Below are 14,037 nucleotides of genomic sequence, written 5' to 3'. Positions count from 1 at the left end.
TGCCGAGGCGAGATATTTTCGAGCGCCCGCTCCGGGCTTCGCCACCGGAATTCGCGCCTATTTACGAGATTGGGATCCCTTCCGGATGTGGGAATCTTGCCTTCTAGAGTGGTTGTATCATTGTATGGGCTTAGGTGATTCGTTATCGGCCATCAAGAATGATTCGTTATCGGCCATCAAGGTTGGGCTGGAGATGTTTTATTTGTGCCACAGATGTTTTGTTTGGGTCAGAAGTAGGTTGTGGATTATTTTTCTTTAAAAAGAAGTAGGCTGCGGTTTCCTGAATCAAACCTCCCCAATTTCTTTTGAAAATTTGGAGTCCTTGAGATGTGTAAAATTCTTAGGTACCTTATATCTAGCAGATCTCAAATCAAACAATGATATACTAGAGCCGCTGAACGAGGTATGCTGAAGCTTTGGCTGATTAGCTTTTGCAGCATGACAGGTCAGCCATTCAGGATAAGATATCCACACTGAACACTAAAATCCTGCTACCAATTGACGTATTTTGCATCTCCAGGCACAGAGTGCCCAACCAAACTAGGCGGTCAAGGTCATCACCAAATATTCAGACTTCAGACATAGTCACAGGCTCACATATCAATATGTCTCATTTGTCAACACCACCTAGTATTGCAAGTTTTCCTGAGCCATAGCTGTCAAGCTGTGGAGAAATTTGGAGTCCCAGAAATCAAACACTTGTAAAAGGAGCATATGGCATGCTTGCAGTGTAGCATTGCGTGTTCAGGACATCGTCAAACAGAGCATTCCGCAAAACGCATGAAAATGCAGACTTTTCATAACAAAATAAATCAAAGAAACCAGAACCGGGAAAGTGCAGAACGTTTATATAACAATAAATACCAATCAGAGATAGCGTTGCGAACGGTACACATTCAGTAATGTATGACATAGAAACTAGTCTTATGCAGTTGATGCTTAAGGTACATGGAATGACGCTTATGGACTACAGTTACACAAATACGATGGATGAACTTTTTTTAAATGAAAAATCTGTGGGTGAACTGCATTGAGATAGACATAATTAGGATAACCCAGCATACCATTTTCCATATAAAGCTTTTTCATACCTGCCACTTTCTGGTTTTAGGCACAGTGAGCATTGAAATCTGACTTCAAAAAAATCTAAGAAGTAAAAAAAGAAATAGCATACCACATTTCACAGCTATAGGCAATGTCTCAGCAACAGATAAGCAGTTAAATTAACAGAAGGAATAAATGTGCTATTTGAGTAGCCTAGGAATTCTTCATATGTCAGAGCCGGTTCTTCAGCTCCAGGTCTCAGCAAACAGGCGGGTTTTTGCAATTCTAATGTATATCAAGCAAACATTCTAAATTCTGGAGAACAGAACATCTTGATGCAATAGCAGAACAGCTAAATGGAAAACAAGTTGAATAACCAACACCACAGCCAGGCGCTATTATCGCTAGGAGTGCCTGCTGACCATTTCACATTCATGTTCAGGAGAAATGCAAATTGCAACAAAATAGTGTTGTAACATTTACCAACTGTGGCCAACTAATGAGATCTGGGAACCAGAATGTACAGTTTTCCCTACATTGACAAGACAAACATAGTGATCTCGCTGAACAAAAAGGAGATGCATAGGAAAAGCTAGCTCACTAAAGCTTGTTTTTCGAGGTTGTATATATAAACTGTAAAGCTTTGAACCACTGATCTGCAACACAGGACCATAGAAGGACCACCACAGCTTACAGCCTCCGGACGATAGGTGGTGATTCATCTTCACGTAGTTCACATTGTCCTGTGTCTCAAAGAATGCATGCCGAACAAGGCTGGAGTAATCTTGAGAAGGCTTCCATCCCAGCGAAACCTCACCTGCAAATACCCATTCATGTCAGACAGTAACAGCCTCTGCAGCTCTGCTGGGGGACGACCATCGCAACTCTTCCTTCCGACTTCCTGAATGTACCCACTATCCAGGTCTGGCAAGGTGCTGATATCCAAAGCTGGCAATTCGATGTGGTATTTGCAGGCCCACATCTGGTTCTTGTGATCCTGCAGAAGCCATATTTCAGCCACTCTGACATCTTCATCACAGCTAAATACGGCAAGCTTGCCCTCCATTTCAAGCACTGGCGTATCTTTTTTCTAAGACCAAGTATGCTGCTTTCTCTGAGTTGCCATCTCAAAACAGTCACTTGTGTGAATAAAATTGATGCACCGTCGGAATGGTACACTGAAAAAATTTAGTCCGTGTCACGTTGAATATTCGGAGGCTAATTAGTAGGACTAAATATGAGTTAATTATAAAACTAATTGCACAGATGGAGGCTAAACGGTGAGACAAATCTATTAAGCCTAATTAATCGATCATTAGCAAATGTTTACTATAGCAACACATTGTCAAATCATGGACTAATTAGGTTTAATAGATTCGTCTCGCCGTTTAGCCTCCATTAGTGCAATGGGTTGTAGATAGTCTATATTTAATACTCCTAATTAGTATCTAAACATTTGATGTGACAGCTGCTAAAAATAAGCAACGTGAACCAAACGAGGCCCATGGTTTGGCCTGGCTCGTCACATGCACAATTCGCTTGTATGGCATCTGAGCCTGGTTCGTCGGATGCAAATCATGTCGTCCCGCCTAGCTCGTCAAATACGGATTTTATTTCCGTTCCACTGAGCCTGGCTGGCGAAGACCTCGTGCCTGGCTGAAGCACTCTGGATGCATGCATGTAGTTGGGCAACCAAACACCTATTCTGATTGGTCTGGGTACACTTAGAGCCTCTTTAGTTGCCTGGAGGAGTCTAGCCTAGCTCGCACCAGCCAGTCAGCTCCCTAGAGCGAGGTCGGGTGCATGCAAGGTGTAGTGTTTGGTTGCCTGTATGCAATGAGCCAAGCCATTCAAAGATAATGTTTGTTGTCCGCATGTACTTGAAATTTGAAAAACTAGATGCAAGGGAGTTTGTTTGGTTAGCTGCAATGAGCCAAGCCATTCAAAGATAATGTTTGGTTGTCCGCCTGTTTGTTTGGTTCTCCGCTTGCCCTCAATCTCAAGCAATGACACAACATTGCACATCTTGAAAGGTAATTGCAACCACTGAAACACCTCATTCACCGTGTCGAACATCACTATCTTGTCATGCCGGCCTAAATGCGGCAGCCAGTGCAGGTTTCCATGAAAGAGGAAAGGCTCGTTGAATGCAGTACCCTCGGACCCTTTCGCCAACCACACTATCAGGGATGCTGACGGTGAATGGGGCCAAATGCACTTCTCCTTCCCTGAGCCCACGGTACTGATGTAAAATTTAGGTGCCAAATCACCCATTGCTCGATAGTACAATACTCTGTACTCGGAGGAATTGCCATGAGCATAGAGCCCCACGACCTTGTCATGTTGAAGGGCTGGTGGGAAGACAATAGCCACTGACGAGTGGTGGGATTGCAGAGATGCAAACATTTGTTGTATGACATAAGCAGGAGACCACTGCAAGCAGCGTGAACTACGAACGGGCTGTCTCCGAGCGAGAAGTCGTAATCTTCGCCTGTGAACCAGACAACGGACAGGAACTCGTGGGTGCGGAAGTCGATAGCCTCGACGCAGTAGTCCAAGATCCCCAGGTCGTGGTTGTTGCCGCCCACGTCGCGGACGAAGGTGAAGAGGCGCCGGGGCGGCTGGCGGCGGTGGTGCGCGAGCAGGAAGGCGCGGTCGGAGGTGACAGCGCGCCAGGCCTTGCAGACGGCACGGCACCGGAGGATAGATTTCGGCGGCAGCAGGAGCAGAATCTCCAAGAGGATCTCTTTTGGGAGGTTGGCGATGGCGAGGGGCGCGCACCGCTGCTCTGGCGGCCTCGAGGAATCCGCCATTACCGCCAAGCAAGAGCCGGCAACACCAATTTCCGAACAACGAGTCGGATTACGACCCTACAATGGCTCCGCCCTTGCCCTGAAATGCATTCCCATTTCCAATGAAAGGGAGGAAATTAGGGTTCCCCGACAAGAAATCGAACCAAAATCAAAATCAAGCTCAAGAATGGATGTCGGAGCTCACCTTATTCCCGAAGTCTTCATTCATCTTTCTCTCCGACGAATTTCCTCAAGCTCTCTCGCACATCCGAAACCCTCAGTCCGCCTCGACTCGAGAAGGGAGGAGGCAGCGGCGGCGGCGCCGGGGCGAGTTCGAGCTTTTCGCGTCCGAGAAGACAACTAGAACTAGGCGTGCGCGAAGCACATGTCGTTCAGATTTCAACTGGGCCAAGCCTTCGTCGACCAGCATAAAGCCCATAAATTTCCTAGTCGCCTCGATGGGCCTTTACCACCCATACATTTTGGGCGTGATCGGTTGCAAAGGATCGGGCCGTCCAGAACGGATGGGTTGTACCAGATGGTGGGAGACGGGATAGAGCGATACAGGAGGGTTTGTTTAGTTGCACTTTGCTGTTGTCCTGAATCATGCGAGGTTGTGTCTGGTTGTACTGGTTGTATCGTTCTCGTGTACGACAGGAGTCACCAGATCGTGTTTGGTACGTAGAATTGGAGGAGATCGGAGCACCCTAGCACCATATTGGTGAGGTTACCAACAAAGATGATGAACATGAGCTGTTTTGATATTACAAAGGCTGATCGTGATGGACTACTTCCAAAGATAATTAATTACTAGTAGCAGTACAATAATAACAATAAATTGTAGCATAACTATGATATGGAGCCAACTAAGTTCATTTGCCGTCTTTTTTGAACCGACAGTCGCTTCTTTGACATCTTCGTCACCAGTGGACTCTAGGAAAGATGCAATTACCTCCTCTTTGGAACTAAAACTCTTGTAGCAACAGTTTGGATAACCGGTGACCTGCTGATGACAGGTTACCCAAGTTGCATAGACTCCAGGCTTCCTACCTCGGTACACAATGTACCAAGCCATTGTGCCTTATAAAGAAAATGAAACTTGATTCAATTGCAAAGGTAGATGTATGATAAAAAAATGGATACAGTAACTATTGGCCTCAGATTTTATTTGCATCTTCTCTTAACCTTAAGCTTGGACATCAGTGACACTAGATCAATACCAGACCACAAATAGTATGACAATGGCAATAGAAACAGCAGGTCATTGGCAACAGAATGACAAGTAACAGCACATGAACAACAGCTTAGCAACAGCACAACCAGAAAAAAGGAACAAGCAGGGAGGTCGACAACAAAAATAATATGACATAACCATGACAGGTTACCCAATTTGCAAAGGTAGATGTATGATACAAGCAAGTGTGATATAATAAGTGTTGGCCTCATATTTTGTTTCCATCTTCTGTTGACCTTAAGCTAGGAGCATCAGTGACACAAGAGCAAAAGAAGACCAGAAACAGTACCACATTAGCAACAGAAACAACAGCACTACCAACAGAAAGAGCAAGTACCAGGACAACATCTCAGCAACAACACAACCAGAAAGAAGGACGAAGCAGTACCAGGGATAGGTTCAACAACAACAACAATGTTGGGTAACCAAGACAGGTTACCCAATTTGCATATTATCCAATTTGCAAAGGTATATGTATGATAATAGCAAGTCTGATATGCTAAGCAAGTATGATATGCTAAGTTATAAAAAAAATGGTCTCAGATTTTATTTTCATCTTCCCTTGACCTTGAGCTTGGAGCATCAGTGACACAAGAGCAAAAGAAGACTAGAAACAGTAGCACAATGGCAACAGGAACAACAGCACTGCCAATAGAAATAACAGTAGCAGCACAACATGGACAACAGCTCAACAACAACACAACCATAAATAAGGAACATGCAGTACCAGTTGGCAACAAGAAGAACAAGATCAATGTCATAGTCCCTCACAAGCTCAAGGTCATCTGATGCTACCCATATACTTTGAATTGGGCAAATATTCCAATCATCATAGGCATATTTTCTTACCTTAAATAACATAAGTAACCATCAAGGCAGGAGGAAGCAACCAACATATAAGAAAGATGAAAGAAAGATGGACTTACCAGGTAGCACAAATGCAGTAGCAGGTCTTAAGAACAAGAACAATGTCATAGTCCCTCACAAGCTCAAGGTCATCTGATGGTACCCATCTACTTTGAATTGGGCAAATAAGTTTATCATCATAGGCACAGGTTCTTACCTTTAATAACATATGCATCCATCAATTCAGAACATATATGCAAGATGAAAGAAAAATGGCATCACCTGGTATTGAACCACCAGGAAAGCTTAATTTACCGGAACAAAGACATGGCATCCATCACAAAGACCAGGTGCAGGTGTTTATGTTTACACACCCAACAGATCCCTCCCAAGCACCTCTACCAGATGGAACCATGTGTCCTATGCTATACAAAAATATTTGCAGCCTTGGAAATATTCCAAATGGTGTCTCTACCCTCACCATTAGTGGTTAGTGCTAACCCAAAATGTCAGACTATAGCATAGGCAAGCAAAATATCAAATGGCAGTCCTTAATCACCTAGAGGAAGTTGGATTGGCTCAGGTAGGTCCTAAGCCAAAGGATCCTATGGGCTTCACTCATCTGAACAAAGCATAGGCCTTCTGCTTTGTTCTTCAGCAAGTACACAAGTGCAAACATCAGGGCCTCCTGTGAGTACCCAGGACAGGACATGACACAACCATAAAGATCTGCATGGACCTCATTGTGCTGAGGAGCCTTGAGGGCATCTGCAACAAAGGCAACAGCAACAGTCATACCATGCATCAGCTGGTATTCTTCCTCACCCAACTTCCTCCTTTTACCACATCTCCCTTCCTTATCATCAGAACTCTTAGAGGTGTCCAGCCCATTAGAGGCTACATTTTGTTTACCAGAATCACCCTCATTCCCATCTAAATTAATTGTCTCTGATCTAACATCTCCCCCCTCAAGGTGGCCAAGGTCAGTTGGTACACCTAAAGGTTCATTGGAACCCATGGCAAACCTACCAGTAGCCTGACTAGACCCAGAAATGGCCTCCATTTGGACATAGTTCTCAATTGGGGTGTTCAAAAACTTGGCATCAGAAGGATGATCCTAGTTGGGCAAAAAGGTTGTGCAACAGTTAGAGAAAAGGGTAACTATTAACCATAACAGTGAGATATATTTAAGTTGTGGCCTAACTTTAGTGTGCCCTATCAGATGCTCCTCCTCAAGGACTATCATATGATGGTCCTCATTCCAGAGAGCACCACTAAGATCCTTGAGCCTAGCAATCTTAACCCACCTCTGCCTCCCTTTGCGCAGGTGGTTATAAATTTGGTTGGTGGTGACATTGACTTCAGCAAAATCAGAAACCATCCTAGCAACTTGCCTAACATGCACTTCCTTGAAGCCTTTGTCAGTTTTGACCCCTTGCCCAACCAGATCATGAAACCTCCTAAGCATGAAGGCTGACTGAACACTGGTCCATTGCATTGGGCCCCCCAGGCTGGGCTCCATTGGGTGGAGGGGCTGCTAGGTTCCCTTCCTCCATAGCAGCCACCCCACCCTCGGCCCCTGCCTCATTGACAACACCAACAACATCCTCACCCATCACAGTCATGTCCTAACCATCATACCATCAGAAAAAAAAATACCAAAGCACTTAGAAATCAAACAGCACAGAAAATACTGCATGCAAATATCATACCATGCATATTGTTCATGATTGCAGGTACACATCATAGCAAAGTACCAAGATCTCAGAACATATTACAAATTCATCAATGATACTTAACAGGACATGACTCCAAGTAGTTGAGTGGAATTAAAGTCTAGAAGCTCCCCTATTCTGCCACATTTGTGCAGCCCATGCATCCCTTTGTTGTGCCCAGGTTCCATTGTCAGGACTATGTTCTGGCTCAGGGGGGGTATCAGTGGAGTTAGGAGTCCAAGAAGCTTCAGTGGGGACATGTTCATCTTGTCCATGCCTAAGTATCCAATTGTGCAGAATACAACAGGCAAGAACCAACTTGACTTTGGTTTTGTAATGATGGAAAGGCTTGTTATCAAAGATTCTGAATCTATTCTTTAGAGCACCAAAGGCCCTCTCTATTGTCACCCTAAGAGAAGAATGCCTCAGGTTAAACAACTCTCTTTAATTTTGTAGCCTATTTGAACCAAACTTCCTCAAGTGGTACCTTGTACCACGATATGGCGGCAGGAACCCAGACCTAGATGCATATCCAGCATCCACAAGATAGAATTTCCCTAGACAATGTAACAAATGGAGATGGTTTATCAGTTTAGTGTGTGCAAGTATTATTGGCATGTGTGTATGTGAGTTATGGTACCTTGTGGGACTGTAAGACCATCTGCTCTTTCAAGAGCATCTGATAAAATTAGAGCATCATGTGCATATCCCTCCCAACCAGCAAGCACATATGTGAACCTAAGATCAAAGTCCGCTGCCAGTACATTTTGAGTGATGGTGTGCTTCCTGCCTCTAAAGGCAGCTTGCATCTTCAAAGACATGTGTCCCATTAATTGCTCCTATGCAGTCCTAAAAATAAAAAGCAATATTAACAGGTTGCTACCATATGGGTAAGGTCAGTTGGTTTGCAATTAGGAAAGGGCCACCAACCTTGAAATATGAGTTCCATCTCCTGCTGCCAAGGATCCTAGGATGGACACTAGTGGATGGTGGAACAATCAACTCATTTCTCAACTCACCAGCTGCATATAAGACTTGATGAAAGAACCTACTTATAGTTTCAGGTGACCTCCTAAATGTCATGTTAATGATCCTGAACCTTTGGTTGTGTCCCACTACATGCAAGAACATTGCTACTTGTTCTTCAACAGTGGCATGGATGCTATCCAGAACCAACTCTCTAGACCGAAACAGGTCACACAGTTGGAAAAAAGGTGCCCTTCTCATCCTTAGCAGGTTGACACAATGGTTTTATGAATCTGAGGTTGCTATTCCTCTCTCTGTCCCTCTCTGCCATGGGTCCATAGGTAATAGATCGAGCATCCTCACTTCTCCTTCTAAACCACAAGAAAAACCATGCAGCAACAGCAGCAACAAGAGCAGCCGCAGCCCGACGCCTACCTTGCAAGTCCATGTCTAAGAATACAATGCAGTGTTCATTAGAGCTCAGTACAAGAACTTGGGGTCATGTTGTTAAGCAAGCAAACATTCTCCGCTACATGTTATCCTAGACGTGTCTGCCACACCCGAAGGTGCTCCTCCGGCGGCAAGGATTCATCATCGACCTAGGCACTTTGCTCAGCTCAGTACTACGCGCGTGATTGGTTGCAAAGGAGTAAGGCATGGTCCAAGGACACAAGAAATCAGATCGACAAATATACATGACAACCATAGATCCGCATAAGAACCAACATAGGGTTCATGAAAACCATAAATGCAGATGCAGAACAACTATAGATCCGTATCAGAAACAACCTAGAATTCATTGACACCAACCAAAATGTACCGTCGCAGGACCGGCGGAGGCACAGGGTGCCGCCGGAGGACCTCGACCCACCGGGAGGATGGTACAAGAACCAAAAAAAATTCAGATCGACCTCTACAAATGTGAGAACCATAGATCTGCATCACAAAAGTACCTAGGGTTCATCACAACCTTAAATCCACAAAAGGAGCGCATGGATCTGACAGAACAACAACCTAGGGTTCATCGACATCAACCAAAAAAATACGAATCGACAGATCAGCGGGGGAGAGGGGATGAAGCAGCGTAAAGAGGAGGGGGAGATGTACCGTCGCAGCACCGGCGGGGGCACAGGGCGCCGCCGGGGTACCTCGATCCACCGGCGAACCGAGGTCGAGGAGGAGGAGGGAGAGGAGAAGGCGCACCGTGGAGGAGGGGAGCGAAGAAAGTGGGGCAAGGATGGGAGGTCACCGTAACCTCCCGCGCCTTTAGCCCCGGTACGGCGCCATCTCCCGCGCTCCGCCCAAATCTTCCCACCAGCATCGCTCCATCCCGGCTCGTGAGCGAAGGAGCCCTCTGGGCGGAGGGGGAGATGCGGGATGGAGTGGGGGAAAGGAACGGGGGGTGCGCCGTTTCGGTTCCGGGAGAGCAACCGAACACGCGAGAGTGCACGGGACGCTTCGGGATCATGCAGCGGACGGTGGGAGGCGGGCAACCAATCACGCCCTTCATGGATCAAAAATAGGTAGGACTGCCAAACAAAATATGAGGTTCCTCCGATCCTCCTCACTGAAAAAGTCAGAAGTCAGAAATTCACTCGGTAACATTGCACATTCGCACATATGGTCAGAGGGTTCAGGGTAATCTTTGGTTACACAAAGCTAACTTCCATGGGATACGATTACTTAAAACAGAACTGATAATACAACACAATACATTACAGAGCTCTCCAAATTCTGAACCTGCAACTTGCAAAACGAGTGTGTGACTTCTTTGTCAGCATCAGCAGGAATACTGACGGTTCAAGTTCACTGTAGCGCACCGCCATGACCGATTTTCTCATACAATGAATAATCACGGTGAAAGTATGAACCCCAGTTAAAAATGCAATTAGTCCAATATTGACTTCTCATGACAAAAATCAACTTGTTAAGTATGCAAAAGGAGAAAAAGATCGACTCTGCACAGTGTTGATCTGAACTTCTGAAGTATGAAACTTCCATTTAATAACAGGCAAACAATCTGATCTCGTTGCACTGACTAGTAAGAATTACTTGTGCAGGTCATTCCAATTCAGAATAATAGACTGCAATGGAACCTCAACCTCGTGACCTCATCTTCAGATAAAAACCAATTCACCATCATCGTTTACAAGAGAGAACACCGCATGTGCTCCTCAACGTGAAACTATTATGCATTGAGTGTCTTGCACATTCAAGCACAAAACCAATTGCGGGCAACCAAAGGGCACACACCATAAACAAGGGGAAATTCCTTGTCAAATGACAGCACAAAAGTTCATGTCCTAGTATTGTGTATTTGTTCATACCAGTTACATGTTTTGTAAAAATCTTTATTTTATTATTCTGAGTAAGGCTCCTCCATGTTTTTTCGTACGTCATCACCCTCCTAATCCGTGACGGTGAATGTCGTGATTCACTGCCGGTTTTAGCGCTGAACCAGCCGTACACCTGACAAAAACCAGATTTTTTTCTGGCGGTTTTTTATCGAGACCGAGCCTACGGAGCTGGCTGTGGAAAAATTACCGACGCTGCCTAACTAAATTCAAAAAAAAAATCTCAGTCTCAGATGTATGCTAGCATGCCAAAATACCGCATGTTGTTTTGTGATATTAACAGAATATATATGTTACTTTAACTTCCTGAATCGGTGCTTCAGGGACTACACCACCATCTGGTCCAGTCCTAATGAGCATGTGTGCTAGCGTGCTGCGTGCACTACACAACACATATAAGGCAAAATTTGCTACATGACACTGAAAGTCATGTCGATTTGCTGAGAGACACCATTCAAAACGGACTATGCTGGTAGACACTACCATTTGATGCAAATTTGCTGGAAGACACCGCCTCGATTAAATAATATTATTTTTAAGCTAAGGAGGAGAGAGAAACATGATAAAATGTCATTTTTACCCCAGGTTAGATTCTTTTCCTTCCTCCCTCCGTTTTGCTGCGTCGGGCTTGGGCCCACTCGGTAGCGCATGGATCTGGTGTGGCACGGGGCGACCTCTGGCAACGGCGCGGTGCGCGGCTGCTTGATGAGGCAAGGTTGGGTGGAGCGCGGCATCGGGCCAGGGGCGCACTTGCCGCCGCCTGTGGCCCCAAGGGCGCAGCCAGGAGCGCGGCATTCAACGCATCCAGGCATGGGCCACGACAGCACCCCGTGCGTTGGAGCGGTGGCGGCGTCACATGGGGCCATAGCCGCCAGCCTTGACGCGCGGTTTTCATGGATTCTGGTGCTAGCGCTGGATTCCGGTGGAACCTACTTGTGCCCCGTCTGCTTGCGTCAGGTTTGGAACCTGCTCTGCTGCCACTGCGAGCGCCCCGCTCATCCCGGCCCGCTACCCTCCATCTCCTCTCCGTTGCACGCCACCGCGCCGAGCTGTGGTTTGACATGGCCATGGGTTAGACAGGCAGTGAGAGGAAGAAGATAGAAGAGAAAGGAAGAGATGAAAAAGGAAAGAACTGACCGGTGGATCCATGGGCAAAATCAACATTTTAACTTCTTTCTCTCTCTTTCTAAACCTAAAAATATTGTTTTAAACAAGTCACTGTCTTCCAGCCTCCACCGTCCACCCTCCGCCTTCCGGTCTCCCACCCTCCGCGACAACACTTGTAGATCATATCAAGACGAGCCATGTGCATAAAAAGATCCAACAAAATTGCACAAGTAATGTCATCATTATGTCAAAAAAAATTGTGAATTTTATATTTTATCTATCCACACTTAATAGTATATGTATCTCCATCGTCTTGATGAAGGTTTGGCCATGCTACAATCCAATTTAGAAGTCCAAGTAGTCTTCAATAATATCTCATTTGATCTTTGCATTATTTCCATTTGTACCAAATCGTATATGCTTCACCCATGGCCATTTTCTATATAATTATAGCATGTATCCCTAGCGATAGTTTGGCACGCGGGTTCGTATAGCTAATTTAGTTTACTAATTTTGCATTAAACAATTTATCGTAGTAACGAGTAATAATAAATGCAGTGATAAACAAAACTAAGAAGTGGAATCAAGTAACATAAAACTCCCTATACAACAACATCAAACAAAGGGTGACATCAATTCTGGATCTCAAGATTTGACAAAATAGATAATGCAATTTTCCATTGAAACCTTCAATTGTAAGACTGAATTCTTAATAGCAATAAAACCATGAACGTGATACAGTCTAAGACAATAACAAAATAATGCAGAAATTACTATTCACTTAAAAGAACTGGTGTCCTCTTCTATAGTGTTGTGCCATTGATAAGACAAATAGTTTGATGTAAAAAAATCAACAACAAACACATAGTGAGTTCAACCTTTTGCTTAATAGCTTTGCAGAAAGGTAGTGCGACAACAATGACCCTATTCTTTATCTGACGGAATGTATGAAGGGACAGCACTACTATGAAAAGGACTGTAGTTAGCTCATTGTATCAGCATTGCATCCTTCTCACATCGTAAGAAATAGACGTGGGACAAGACTTTCTTTGAGCATATGTCATGTAAACAAGATGAAGGGGCCACCAAGACTAAAAGTGCGCAGTACTTTTCCCTTGTGGTTGCAATGTACCATGTCCACGAACTCCACAAGCATATCTTCCTCTTGAGTCTCCTGTTGTCGCAATGGAGCACCATGTTCGCAAACTCCACAAGCATATCTCGCTCTTGAGACACAATGGTAACATCCATTGGTATATCTTTGCAACACCGTTGACATCCGGCAACTCAATCTGAAACTTGCGGAGCCATTTTTGTCGTAATCCTGCTTGATCCAGAGATCAACCATCCGCTCACTTTGATCGCAGCGGGACAAGCCAAGTCTGCCCTCCGTCTAGAATAGGAATTTGTTGTTATGTACCATGGGACGTCTCATCCATCTGAACTCCTCCGCCTCGACAGCAGTATGTTGTTGTGCTCCTGGAACCAGTGCGGCGGACAGTGCAGGCTGCCGTGAAGGACGGGCGGCATGGCACCCGCGCCCACCAGCCCCCTGGACACTGCTTCGACCATGGGAGCCGACGACGTGCTGCCTCGGATGCTCCTAGGCTGCTGAGAGCCCACCATGAGGATGTAGTACGAGTAGCTCCTTTCGCATCCGATGTCAGCGCGCTGTTGGTAGAGCACCTGATACTCCCTGAAAGTGGCGTGCGCTGATTCATAGGTTAGGATGAGTTTAGCTCATCTCCATTTTTTAAACAAATTAAGCCAAGTATTAATTTTAAATTGTTTTTTTTAACGAGACTCCTCATGAGACACTCATGAGCCGTTCAATTTGCTCATTCTCCTCAATAAATATGATTGTGTCAAACTTTTTTATATATAAGTCTAATCTAGTACTAGTAAGTTTATTTTGAATCTCCAAACATCTATATTGTCCTAGTTTATTGACTTATTGATTTCCATAATGTCATTGGACA

At 45.0% G+C, this 14,037-nt stretch overlaps 1 pseudogene; it reads right to left on the bottom strand.

Annotated features, from left to right (window-relative positions):
* Positions 1 to 1,706: 1,706 nt before the first annotated feature.
* On the bottom strand, positions 1,707 to 3,912 carry LOC117835743 (putative F-box protein At3g49980; annotated as a pseudogene).
* Between the last annotated feature and the right edge of the window lie 10,125 nt (positions 3,913 to 14,037).

This window comes from Setaria viridis, chromosome 9, assembly GCF_005286985.2.
Source record: "Setaria viridis chromosome 9, Setaria_viridis_v4.0, whole genome shotgun sequence".
Taxonomy (NCBI): Eukaryota; Viridiplantae; Streptophyta; class Magnoliopsida; order Poales; family Poaceae; genus Setaria; species Setaria viridis.
The sequence above is the reverse complement of the archived record's forward strand: the minus strand, read 5'-3'. Positions and strand labels throughout refer to the sequence as shown.